Genomic DNA, 14,636 nt, shown 5'->3' with positions numbered 1-14,636 from the left:
TGCAGATTTTGCAACTTTTGAGTAGTTGAGCTACTGCTGTTTATTTGATTATTTGATCATTGCTTACATTTTTATCTGTTTCTAAATACTTTTATGTTTTGTTTTATTGTTTACTTCTCTAAAATGCTTAGAGCTGAAGATGCAGGGTATAGATTTAGTAAATAAAATAAAACAAATCATTATTTGTTATGAAGTAGCAACTGACTAGAAAAAAAGATCTGGTCTGACCTCTTCTTCAACAGAAATTTAACCTGCAAAAATTAAGTGGCTAAACCTTCCCTGGCATGGATATAAACATGATCATCTCCTAATTTATGAAGATCAAGCTGCTCTTCAGAGCACAGGAGATGGGTGGGCTTCAAAGTTGGTAATGATAGTTACACACAATTTTCAATGTATAGAGGGAGGAGCACATGTTACTACCCATCACATTGATAGTGCAATCCTATATCAGAAGTAAGCCCCATTGAGTTCAATTACTTCCAGGTAATCTTAAACATACACAATCCAATACATGTCTGCTCAGAAATATGCTCCTTTGTATAGGATTGCAGCCGTAGGCTACTATTGTGATAATCAATATCTGATTGTTCTTAAGAAGCAAAAGAGTTTTTTGGGGGTGGGGTGGAATTTCAGATCTGAAAAAAAAGTGAACTACTACAACAGAGGAGATATTATTAAAAGATATTACAAAATTTTATTGTAACTGTTCCATACGTTCACACCTCTACTAGAAAGTAACATAATTGTATCAACTTTTAGTCCTTAAACCTTGCATCTTCAGCTAATTAATTGGAATAATACTATTGATTTACTTATTACATCCCAAATGAGCTTCCAATCACCAGCAATTCGTACACTTGCCCATCTAGTTTTTCCCCAGTTCATGGATGTAGATATGAGGCATCTAAGAAAATGGCTTGAATACAAAATGAGGTATGCAAATAAAGAAGCTCTCTTTATTAGATATGAGAGAGAGAGAGAGATGTTTCCCAATTTGGAATATACATTTGTTTTGTAGACAGGAGAAATTCATTTGGAGAAATAAAGGTATTTATTGTATAATCCATCAGCAGCCTTGTTGCGTAACATCCGTAGGTTATATTCAGAATATGCCTCTAAATAAAGGAGATATTGGGTTATATCAAGAATACTCGATTTATTCCATGTCCTGAGCCACTGTGATAATTAAAGTGAGTGGTTTTCATCAACTCTGCTATTCCTCAGCACTCCTAGTCTCCAGTGAAGTTATTAGTAATGGCTCATTATGTACTGTTTGCATTACAGACAATGTAGCACCAATGTTTGTAGTGCTGAGGTTTTTTTATCTTTATTTGTCACATAAGAATGGGTTTTTTTTTCCAGTGACAAGAAATGAAGGAGCGATTATTTCTCTTCTGGGTAGGTGGGGAAATCACATGCACTAAATGCAGCAATTTCTTCAGTGAACCGATTCCGAGTAAGAAAAAAGAATTTTAGGAAATTTAAAAAACATACCCTACTTTATTCCATATGTTTACTTGGACCATACTTTTTGCCATAATTTAATAGCGTTTGATATAATGTGAAGTTCTACAATAAGTTTAGGGTGAAAATGCTGACCTTTGGTGTCTATTTTGACCCCAGGTGCACTTTTCACTATGTAATTTACACATAACCCTTAAATATTACACCTTCCCTTAAATATTAGACCGGCGACATCTCTGTTATCTTTTCAGCACCTATTGAAGACCTTCCTCTGTCAACAAGCCTTTTAAGTAGAGACCTTATCCCATTCTGTGTCTGTGTTGGAATTGCTTTTTAATATGTTTTTAAACCTTCTTTTTTTAAAAAAATAGATGTTCTTAAAGCTTTTAAAAATGTTTTTAAAAATGTTTTGTTTTAATATGTTTTTAATAGTCATTTTCTTTTAATATATTTTAAAGTCTGTTTTTATGATGTTTTAGAGTGTTTTTAGTGCTTTTGTTTGCCGCCCTGGGCTCCTACCATGAGAAAAGGTGGGATATAAATATAAACCCCGGGGCCAAATTTCTGCCTCAGGCACACTTTTATTGTGTAATTTGTACATGAGTAGACTGCAGGGTTGTCCTCTAGCACATTGTCACAAAATGTCACCCTGTACAACGTCCCCAAATTTCAGCCAGTTACCACTTTCCATTTTTCTTCTGGAAACAAAAAATGTATGTATGTATGTGTACTGCCTTCAAGTCGATTCCGACTTATGGCGACCCTATGAATAGGGTTTTCATGAAGCTGAGAGGCAGTCACCAAGTGAGCTTCATGGCTATGTGGGGATTTGAATCCTGGTCTCCCAGGTGCTAGTCCAGCACCTTAACCACTGTACCACACTGGCTCTATAAACAAAAAATACTGGGGTCCAAATATACCCCAGAAATTGTGTTGTATACAATATGCATGGGGAAGGGGCTGATGTATAGTGCTCAGAAAAAATCTACTGCCTTTGAATAAGTGGCTTCTTTGGCTCAAGGTGCTTTGGTATTGTCAACCACACTTGTGCTGACAACAAAGGGAAAAAATGGTCTCTGCTGGACAAAGTTACCCCATCCTTCCATCGGAAATCTCACTGGAGTACAAATATACCCCAACAATAACTAGTGTGATGTGGTGTGTGTTTTTTTTTTTGCCAGGTTTGCATGAAGGTTAAGTTATCCCTCCAATTCAGGGAAGAAAATCCACTGGCAGCACCGAAAATAAAACTGAGGGGTGCACAGAAGGGATAAAGTGAATTTCAGGAAGCTTTGCTTACCATGAAAAATTTTGGTAAGAGAAGTCACGGAATATTTCACATTAACACTCATATCCTAAACATATTTTCTTTGAAATATCTCCTGTTGATTTTGACGGAGTTAACTTTCACGTAAGCATACTTAGCACTGCAGCCTTGTTTTATTTATTTATTTATTTATTATTTCAATTTATATACCGCCCTTAGCAGAATAGCTCTCAGGGCGGTGAACAAACAAGATTTTGTTTTAATTTTCAATTTAGGATTTGATTATATTTATTTATTATTTGGTTTATATCCCACCCTTCCTCCCAGCAGGAGCCCAGGGCGGCAAACAAAAGCACTAAAAACACTTTAAAACATCATAAAAACAGACTTTAAAAACATTAAAACAAAACATCTTCAAAAACATTTTTTAAAAAGCTTTCAAGACATCTTTAAAAAGAAAAAAAGGTTAAAAACATATTATTATTTTTAAAAAGGTTTAAAAACATACTAAAAAGTAATTCCAACACAGACATAGACTGGGATAACGTCTCTACTTAGAAGGCTTGTTGAAAGAGGAAGGTCTTCAATAGGCACTGAAAAGATAACAGAGATGGCACCTGTCTAATATTTAAGAGGAGGGAATTCCACGGGGTAGGTGCCACTACATGAAAGGTCCACTTCCTATGTTGTGCAGAATGGACCTCCTGATAAGATGATATCTGCAGGAGGCCCTCACCTGCAGAGCGCAGTGATTGACTGGATATTATAAGGAATAAGATGGTCTTTCAGGTATCCTGGTCCCAAGCTGTATAGGACCTTGTACTAGAACCTTGAACTTTGCCTGGTAGCAAATGGGCAGCCAGTAATTTCTATGCAAAAAGTGACTTTCCATCAAGTTAAAACAACAGTCTAGCAATAGAAGTGTGGAGGAGACAGGGGAGGGTAAGTGTGGAGGCGATGGGTAAGGGTAAGGGTGAGATGCTTGTCTCCCTTGTTCCCCTCCACTGCAGTCTATGGAAAAACCCAAACCTCCAGGGAAGTACAAGAGACCACATTAAGGGCTTCATTAGTTCTCTTTCTAAAAACAGTGATGAGTCTGGATCTGTCTAAACTCTTGAAAGATTAAAGAGGATTTTTAAAACTAGAACAATTACAGCATTTCAGTAGACAAATGTCTTTCCTATCAATAAGGCTGAGGGAATAAAGTTATTTAAGTGATAAGGGAACAATCATTTCAAATTGCACCGTTTCAGTAATTTATGGATTTAATGGTAATTTTTTACTTATATTTGCTGTATACCACCCTGGACACTGTTGGATGGAATTGTGGGGAATACATGGGTTCAAATACATAAATGAGTAAATAAAGATGAGGTAGAAACAGATATTGGAGAGACAAAAATGGTGAATTATGACACAGTACAAACAAAAAATGCAGGATAAACAACTGGATGCAGATAAGAAAGCCTTATAAGAAAGCAAAATTGGTCAGTGATGTTACTAGATTGAATGGAGGAGTTCAATAATGAAAGCCTGGGAAGAGCAATAATAAAACAATACAGTTGGAAGGGACCTTGGAGAGCATGTTTTGTTTCCTGTATATCAGAGGTGGCTAACCTGGCATGATGTTGGAGTATAATTCCTGTAATCCCCGAGTCCAGTGGCCATATTGGCTGGAGCTGTTAGGAACTGGAATCCAACACCTGGAAGTCCACAAGTTAACCACCATGCTATGTACAAATAGCAAATGTATTCTCCAAATATGGATCCTTATATAGCCAAAACAGCACTACCCATGCACAAGAAGATGGTATGGGCAGGCTTGAGGAAACCCAAGGTTTCAGAAGTACACACACAGACACTCACAAATCTTAGGGGGAAAAAAACTGTTGGGAGATCTCTCTCTCTCTCTCTCTCTCTCTCTCTCTCTCTCTCACACACACACACACACACACACACATATGCCTGATCAGTGGCCGTGGAATGCTGACTGGCTGTTGCAGAGAGAGCAGAACACTGAGCAGGAGGCGGAATGGAATGTCCTGGAAAAGAGCCTCACTGAATGGCTGGAAGCCTAAATAGCATCACACCAGACAGGGGATGGTATTCAATGCTTGTCTGAGTAGAACTTTGTTGAATGGGTATGGTTTAAGCTGGACCCTTGCATTGAGCAGGGGTTGGACTCAGTGGTCTTATTGGCCCCTTCCAACTCTCCTATTCTACATTCAGTTGTGGGTCCCAACTCTGTCTCATAAGGGGGAAAAAACCCCTAGCATGATACCAATTTTAAGCAGACACCTCACAAAATTTTGTTTAATGTTGTATAGAAATTACTACTGATTGGCAAATATTAAACTCCTGAGCTCATGCAGAGTTAAGTAAACTTTACTTGAAGGAAGATGGCTGCAAAGAGCTACAATCAGAGACTGAGACTAAGAAAATGGGCTAAGGGAAAAGGCAGCTGTTATAAAGAAAACCACACGACTGGATCACAGAACACATGACACCAAAGAACGGGTTTGGACAAAAGGAAATCATGCAGTGAATTGCCCTTTCACAAACAGGGTGGTACCTCTGGGAAAAGAAGTTAATAATCTAAATTAAATAATAAATAATAAATAAATAATAAATAAATGAAACTGGCTTATTATGGTAAGTCATGAGTCAATGAGTCTTAGCCATTAATTAAATCATAAACCTATGAAGTAAATTTACTGACTTTCTTTTGGGAGGGGTGTTAAAATAGGGAGTTAATTATGAACCCTTTATCTTGGTAATTGCCATTTGAAAATAAACTTTAAATTGTAACCAGGAGTATTCTATTAAATAAAACTTCATGTACTTGAGCTGTTTGCACATTTCATTCACAAAAAGCATTTCATTCCTCTTTGAGGGACATATGCACACACTCTATGGCAGCCTTCACCAAACTGATGCCTTCCAGATGTTTTGGACTACAGCTTCCATCAGCCCCAGCCAAACCACTTGCCCTCCAGATGTTGTGCCTGGAGGTCACCAGGTTGGCAAAGGGTGGTTTTTGGGCATGATCCATAGTCATTAAAATAAACATGAGCTTTTCCAAAAGCTACAAGTAGTATTTTATCTATAATTAACAATGTCCATTAAAATGTATACACTATAAAGCTTTAATTTAGTTATTCTAAATCCACATGGGAGGTATTCTTGTCCATGGAAGCGTCCACAGTTGTCATGGGAGATACAAGAAATATAAGTTGGACAACACCTGCCAATTGGCTCTCCTCCAGTAGTGCACTATGGGAAGCTATGGGCCCCATTTTCTTGAGGCAATTGTCAATTGTGAAATGGGGCATATATTCACAATATTTTCCCTATTTCGATCCATCTCGACTCGCCTGAAGATTACAGGGGAAAGCCTTTGGGAACCAGGCTATTCTACTATGCTCAGCTTCCATCAACAATCCATAGGTCCTGGAATCTACTGAGTGTGAGTTGTCTGAGATGGTTTTTCTTTCGTTTATGAATTAATCTTTTTATGTCAGAATGGACTAGTCCTAAAGCTGCTAGGTGAAAATTCGTAAGCTTGTGGGGGAAGGGGAATCTAGATGAAATGCAGTCATTACACAGACTTATTGCAAGAATCTTAGTATATTTTCAAACTATTCAAGTTTTCATTTCTTCTGATGAAGAATACTACAGTAATACCTCAGGCGTGCGCTCCTCGCCACCACCACTGCCCAGTGCAGGGCCTCCTGCTCAACAACAGCAGCAGCAGCTGCAGCCGTGTGCGCCTCCTCCTTCAGGTAAGGTCCAGGCTCCCAAGCCTGAGCTGCCGCAGCCACTGCCCAACATGAACTACCAGCAGCAGTGGCAGCAGAAGCCCGGGGAGCAGCAGTGGAGGATGTGGAGATGGAAACAAACCTGTCTGGACACTGGGGGAAGACACTGCTACCAAGAAATCTGTTACAGCCTTCTTTGAAGGATATGGACTGTTATACAATGATGAGACATTACTGTATATTCTCTCTCTCTCTCTCTCTCTCTCTTGCAGACTAGATTGATTTGAGATTTCAGCCTGTTTTGTAATATTTTGTGGTGTTATTTATTGATACTCTTGTAGTTTTATGATGATGATGATGATGTTCTGAATTGTTTTTATCATATTGTTTTGTTCTGGCATCTGGTGATGAAAAGTGGCATACTAAATAAATAAATAAATAAAATATTTTGATTCCCTAACTCAGCCTTTCCCAACCAGTGTGCCTCCAGATGTTGTTGGACCACAACTCCCATCAGCCCCAGCCAGCATTGCCAATGGGAGGCTGATGGGAGTTGTGGTCCAACAACATCTGGAGGCACACTGGTTGGGAAAGGCTGCCCTAACTGAAAGGGGCTATTGAATCTATGTGACCTTTCTCCTTCTTTGTCCTTTCGCCTACTTCCTCCAGGTCTCGGACAAAAATCAGTGTTACCAACTGCATTTTTTAAGGCTAATTCATACTGCTGCACCACAATGTAATTTAGGGCAACCACATCAGAGATTAACAGGGGACTTGCTCTTCTGAATGGGTTTAACATGCTGTCAAGTATTGTGCTTGGCAAGCCTTGTTATTCACAGGAAGTATTAGCCCTCTTAGTTCAGATGAATGTTGCCAAGGGCTTTATACTGATCTAAACCACAAGAATCCCCTTGTTGAATCCAATGTTTAACTCGCCCAGCATTCTGTCTTCAGGAGTGACTAGCCAGATTCATCCGGAAATTGTATAAGCCTCCTCCATTTTAGCAATCATGGATAACAGCTATTATAGGGATGGATCCTCAGGAATTTGTCTAACCTCCCCATCCATCCATCCGTCCGTCCGTCTGTCCGTCCGTCCATCCATCCATCCATCCATCCATAAATAAAATAATGCACTGTGTAAAGAGGTTTTTTTTGGTAGTCCTGAACCAATAAATATACTGGATTATGTATTAATGGACAACACATTCTCTGATCTCCCTCCATATCATTCATAATTGTATAAATTCTATATGTATTCCCTTCCCCTCCATAGCCATATTTTTTTCCTAAACCAAATGCTCCCAGATTCTGTAGCTTTCCCCCACAGGGAAAATGCTCCTACCTCTTGATCATTGCCAGTTGTTGCAACATCAAGGAGAGCTCCCATGGGCATGATGTAGCATTACTTAGAAGAGTGCCAATTTGCTCCAATGACATCTGTGAGTGGACTGAAGTCTTTTATATTCCCTGAATCAGATCATCCTTCATAGACTCTGCCACTTCCCTGACGGATGGAAGACTTTATAGGCGTGAGCCTCTGGCTTGGAGTCTAGAACTCCTCCACCTTTCCATCAAGTCTCTACAGGCTGCTGCCTGCGTTGATGGGGAAACCTGGAGATGTGAATCTTGACATTTGCCTCAAGTGCTGGTGGGCTGGTGGATCTATCTGACCTCAGCTCATCTGAACTCTGGTTGTTGCTCTCTGAGTAGAGGTCCTGGTATTTACACAGTGTGCTAAATGTGGGCAGCATAGATTTATACATAGTGGCACCACAATACAGAAAATATATTTGTATGTTAAAATTAGGTTTGGTGTGTGAGACTTTAAAAGCAGGGATTGAAATATGAGTACCCCCTATTTGAAAGTTCTGGCTCAACTTCAAGTCAGCTCCATCCCCCTTCAAGCTGGGCCTGGTTAAAAATGGGGTTCACACCCTGTATATTCCGCCAATCCCACACACACGCACACACAACTTTGAGCAAAAAAAGAAAGAGCCTTACCTTGGGGAATGGGGAGAATTCTACAGGAAAGTTCCTATGAGGCTTCTCTTTAAGTAAATGGTGCATGGATCAGTTTAAGGACTGTCTGATCCCTTACTCTCCACCATGACCACTGAGATAATCTGATGAGGCATTTCTCATGGTTCCCTATGCCCCTGAGGTTCAGTTGGCCTTTACCCAGCCTTTAGTGTGGCAGGCCTTGCCCTGGGACTCTCTACCAGCAGAGGTTTGGCAGGAATCATCCTTGCCTTCTTTTAGTCCTCTTTTGAAAGTTATATTGTTTAGACAGGTCTTTGCAATGTATTTTTTTTCTTTTTAACCAATCACTATTTACTGATGTTTTTACTGATGCTTTTAATAATTTGGTTATAATCTTATATGGTGTGTACAACTTGATATACTTTTATGAAAGTGCAGATTGGAAATACTTCAGTAAATAAATAAAATAAAATCATGTGCTGCAAGGGTATCATGGGGTTTGTACTTTTCTAACTACAATTCCCATGATCCCTTGCAGGAAATGATGTGTGAGTCTTCTCAGGGCTCTCTGTGTGGAACTGAGCCATCCACCATGTCTAGCCCCATCCCCTTCTTCAGAGAAAGATTTACAGGAAGTCTGTAAGTAAGACTTCAAGTAAGACCTCCACATTGCGGAAGGTGGAGGGGAGGATTTTTGAGCGTTCTTACTGAGCACATCAAACAAAACCCTTCAAGTTTTTCAACTGCTCGAAATTTTTGAGAAGCCCAATTGATTTCCTGTTGGAAAGGACTTGCATATCCCAAAATTAAAATGGAAGGAAATACAGTCTTCTTTTTAGTATTATAAGAAACAAAGGGAATGCTTCAAATTATTGTTCATATTAGAGCAGGGTTTTTTAACTTGTGGTCTATGGACACCTAGGGGGTCCAAGGATGGGCTTCAGGGGATCAGTGAACTGGGCACATACACAAAAATTAATTTCCTATGCAATAAAATATATTTAATTTAATTTAATTTAGGTATTTATGGGGGTCCATAGTTCTCATCAGATTCTCATAAGAGTCTGTGACCCCAAAAAGGCTAAGAATCACTATATTAGAGTATTAGTACAATGAAAGAAATTACATTGAAAAATTTGCAGTGTCAAATTTCAATATCCTTTATGAGTATCATAGCCTCGTTTATAAGAGAAAAAAAACACAGCAACAAACAAAAAAGGGGTCCACTGTTTGGAGTGAGATCCTTGATGTTTTTCTTGGAAACAATTGTGTGGACGATTCATATGAGCCATGAATTGTCCACATAATCACCCTGATTCTTGCATTTGTAAAATTATGTTCCCAATGTTTTATGCATTCTCTGTGTTTATGTTTTCCCCCAAAGATCTTTATAGAGCTTCTTGTTTACTTCTCGTTTACCTGCCTTTTCCTTCTGCTAAAAGTTACTGCCCAGCTAAGCATTTATGCTTGAACTCTGAAGGAGCTTTGTCTGTATGGAGCTGCACCTAGGAAAAGATTCACGGAATGCTAAAATATATCTCAACAGTCTACAGAACATTGGAAGGCCTTTGTTCTACCAGAGCTCATTAAAATCAATATACTGCCTATGCATGCACTGAAGTGAGTTTCTGCACTTATTAGGGAGAAGGAACTTTTGGAGTCAACTGTCAATAAATAAATAGTGTGAAACTTACAAGTGGAGCGCAACTTATGCACAACTTTGTATGTTGAGAATGAGGATTCAACCACCATGTTCTAGACTTGGTGAAATTGGTCCACCATACTATCTGTTCACAATTCAAGCAATTGACAGTGAAAAAGAACTGAAAATGCCTACAGCAGTGTTGCAAACTGACTTGAAAGCTAAGCACCAGGGCACGTAGGGTTACTTGATAATGACACAGGAACCAGCCTGTCATTGTTCCCTGCTTATCATGCCTAACGCATTTTAGTTTTTGTGTGTCTCCTATATATCCTATCTTTTTTTCATGGTGGAACGTATATAGCAGTAGTGGGGAATCTTTTTCAGTCTAAGGGCCACATTCCCCTCTGGACAACCTTCCAAGGGCCACATGCTAGTGGTGGGTGGGGTCAGAGGAAAAATAAGCAGAGCAACAAATATAAATGTTATTTTTGTTCATTAGGCTAGTTTCCACAAACACACACATACATAGCTCTGACAGAGAGGCAGGAGGACAATACTAAGCCCTGGGACTTGCCCTTTATATATATGGTTTCCAAGTGTCTCCTGTCCAGGCCCAAACAAGACCCACAATGCATAATGCACCTTCAAACCATGTTGTGGTACTTTTGGCGTTAGTGAGGCAAAGATAACAGAGCACTCAGCCATCAGTTCTCATTCTTTAAAAGCAATGGAGGTAAGGCAAGAGGCACCAGGCAGCCTCACCTGATAGGGTTATCTATAGTGGTGCTCAGTGAAGTGATCGGGTGATTTCGGCTTAACTTCAGTTACCTTGTTCATCTACCCTATACCCTATCTTGATGTGCTTGTGGGTTTACAAGACATAGTGCTGGACCCCAGTCTGGAAAGTCTCCCTACCTTTTCATGTAGCTTATCTTCCATATTTCCCAGTCACCTCCCCCGATGACTCCCCTTCCAAGAATGATGCAGCCAAGGATGATCTGGAGCCCCCAGAAATCCAGGCATATCTCAGAACAGTGGAGGAGAAGCTAGGACCCCTGGGGGAGACTGGCAGGGACCCCACACACACACACAGAAAGGGAGCTTGGCCTCTGAAGCAGAGGCAGAACAAGCACTGGGGAGTGATGGCACCTCAAGAGGCAGACAGAGGCTCTCACAGTCAAGAGGAGTGCTTGGTTGCAGAGGAGGACTCCTTGTGAGTAGAGGAGAAACCTCTAAGGGCGCTGCAGGTGGGCCTGGGGTGGAGTTCTGGCAGTTCTGACATAAAACCCTCTCTATAGTAAGGTTAGAGGCATTGCTGGAACAATGTCTTACTACCAGTCTTGTGTTTTGTAATGGCGCCTGGCCTTTGGTGTGCCTGGACCTTGAATTGTCCCTCAACGTGCCTTTTGCCTGAGCCTTTGTCAGCACCTCAACTTGCCTGAAACTGTACCTTGGATGTTGCTGCTTTCCATGTCTGCAATAGCCTTGGTTATCTGGGAAGCCTGGCTATTTGGGACCCAGCTAAGATAAGACATCCCCTTGATCAGCCAGTTTATATTTACTTACAAAATATGTGTTGCACATTGGATTTCTTATTTTAACGTTTGTTCTTCCTAACTTGATGCTACTAACCTGCCAATATCACTCTTCACCAAATTTGTTCTCTGTTGCATCTAAGATTCTATTTAATTGATTTAATTGCTAGCATTAATTTTATTTCTTTCTGCAATTTTGTTTGCCACTCATGGCAAACCTCAGTGGTTCTTCCAGTGCCTCTAATCTAGTCTCTTCTGCAAGTCTCATTGCTGTTCCCTTTATCCTCTCTTTCAAATAATTAATGGGGATGTTCAATTAGATTGGGTTTTAAACAATCCATCTGATACTTTGTTAGTATCTTTTCCTATTCACTTGCATATTATCATCCTCTGATTGCAACCTGTTAGCTAACATTTCCTCTACCTCAATGAATATTCAAGAGAATGTGAAACTTGGACTGGTAATATTTTAAGAAATAATAGTCTAGTTCCCCAGTTACAAAGCTAGTACAGGATAAACTGATTTACTCTATCACTAATTATTTTAGGGCAAAAGTAACATCAGTTATTAAAGCAGTAATTGACTACAAGTGAGTAACTTCTAAAAGTGACATTAACTGTTGAAGAAAGCAACAACAAATTTAAAAAACAAATTTGATTGATGGTTTATTTCAACAAGATTATTTGCTTGACTGGCTATGGCCATACTACCCTGAACATGACCAATCTGAAGCTAAGCAGGGTCAGGCCTGGTTAGTACTTGGATGGGAGACTGCCTGGGAATACCAGGTGTCGTGGGCTTAGAGGAAGGTAAACCACTTCTGAATATCTCTTACCATGAAAACCCTATGAATATATCCAAAAGATTCATAGGGTCGCCATAAGTCATAATCGACTTGAAGGCATATAACAACAACAACAATTTGCTCGAGTAAATGAGGGGTCAGATCATACATATATGTCTGCGACTTGATCTCTTATTACATGATGACTCTTAGTAAGAATACATCTTTTGAAAAATACTGCATCCGATGACTAAAACAGAAGCGATGTGACAGATCCATGATTAACAGTATTGGGTTTTTTTTATACTTTAAAGCAGCCATGAAGGGACACTTCAATTTGATCAAAGCACTAGAAGAGGGTGTCTGTGTTTAATCTTAAATCCAGTCTGATCTGAATCACTCCCTCTCAGCTTTTAATAGACCTATGGCAGAAGAATAGCACCTGTATCATCCCTGGTTTTCTGCCCATTGCTTCAGAGGCAATTTATGTTGGTTAAACAAAACTGGAGAGAAGAGTTGCAAAGTTCTCCCTCATCAGTGCTGCTCCAGTCAAAATTGGAGCCTTTTGCTGTTGAGTTGAAATAGAGTAGGGACCATATGTTGCCCTCTGGCCCTTTCTCTTCATCCCTCTGGAGTCTTCCCAGGCCACATCCTTCACTTGTGGCTTTACACCATCCTCTTTGCCGGGCTGGAATTTAAGCACAATTGCATTATCTTGAACTGTGTGAATGCTTCTTGGCTTTGAAGATGTGCATGTAGAAACCTGACCTTTGCATGACTGGAATGTAGCCTACTCTACAAACGTAAGAGTTGCATATGTTGCTCCATTAACTATATCTAGCTGCACCCACCACTGGCACACAATGTCTCCAGTAGGTTGTCCATGAGGGAAAGTGACTCTTGGGCTTAAAAATCCTCCCCACCTCTGTTTTAAAGGTTGTCTTAATCTGTAAATTGATTCCCTTTATCGCATCTGTTGTGGCCCAGAAGTGTTGACAGCACCTAGATATAACAGTGTAAAACTTGTCAGGGCTGGTGTCAAAGGCACCCTGAAGGGCCCCTCCTGAGGGTGTGGGGGTAGCACTCTCCTTCTGTGATCCTCAGCAGGGTCGACTCCCAACCCTGCCACAGATCACAGAGACGGAGCTCCCCTCCCCCTATAGACTGTGCAGGCCCGCAGCACCCGTCCACTCCACCTACCTCTCCTCCAGAGCTTGCAAGTAACTCATTAGAAATAACGAGTTACTTGTAATTTGTTGCTATTTTGCATAACGAGTGGGTAACTTCGTTACATTTTGTATGTAACAGAATGAGTGGTAATTTCATTACTTTTGAGCTGCAAATGTAACTTTTTTGCGTTACATTTGGACGTTACTGGGGGGGAAAGCAGGGGAAATCATCTGCTGCTGTGATTGGTGGAATGGTGGAGGAAAGATATGTGCCTCAAACTGGGCTTCTGCGGTGTTTAGCTCTTCCCTTGTGCTCTATGGAGGCACGAGGGAGGAAGTGGAGAGTCAGACAGCGCTGTAGGGCAAGGAGGAGTAGAAGGCAGAAGCAGCAGAATGGAAGTGAAGAGCTGTGGAGGTGAGTGTATGTGTTACCCTTTCTAGCCTACTCTCCCTGCCCCCCCCCACTCATCCTGCCTCCCTCAGCCTGCTCACCTGTCTCCTCTGCTCTTCCTGGCACCCCCTGCTTGTCCTCGCATCTCCTCTGCTTGTCCTTGCACCCCCTCCACTTGTCCTTGCACCCTCTTTGCATCCCCTCCGCTTGTCCTTGCACCCTCTTTGCATCCCCTCTGCTTGTCCTTGCACCCTCTTTGCATCCCCTCCGCTTGTCCTTGCACCCTCTTTGCATCCCCTCCGCTTGTCCTTGCACCCTCTTTGCATCCCCTCCGCTTGTCCTTGCACCCTCTTTGCATCCCCTCCGCTTGTCCTTGCACCCCTCCAGAGAGGGTGAAAATTGGGAACTGGCAAGAGACTAGGAGGTAGGTGCAGTCTCATACTTCTGTTTTAGGGTTGCCAGGTCGGAACCATCCAAAAACCTGAGAAAATGGGGGCGGGCCCTAGTGATGTCAGGGGGGGGGCCTAGTGATGTCAGGGGGTGGGCCCTAGTGACATCACAGGGCGGGCCCTAGTGATATCATTAAACATGATACATTGTATCAACCACAGTTGCTTGGAGCATACCATTCAAAAA

At 40.9% G+C, this 14,636-nt stretch overlaps 1 pseudogene; it reads left to right on the top strand.

Annotated features, from left to right (window-relative positions):
- The first annotated feature begins 3,691 nt into the window (after window positions 1-3,691).
- Window positions 3,692-14,636, top strand: part of LOC133363332 (poly(ADP-ribose) glycohydrolase-like) — a 126,891-nt pseudogene continuing 115,946 nt past the window's right edge.

Source organism: Rhineura floridana, chromosome 8 (assembly GCF_030035675.1).
Source record: "Rhineura floridana isolate rRhiFlo1 chromosome 8, rRhiFlo1.hap2, whole genome shotgun sequence".
Taxonomy (NCBI): Eukaryota; Metazoa; Chordata; class Lepidosauria; order Squamata; family Rhineuridae; genus Rhineura; species Rhineura floridana.
Note: the sequence above shows the minus strand (reverse complement) of the source record. Positions and strands in the feature narration are given on the sequence as shown.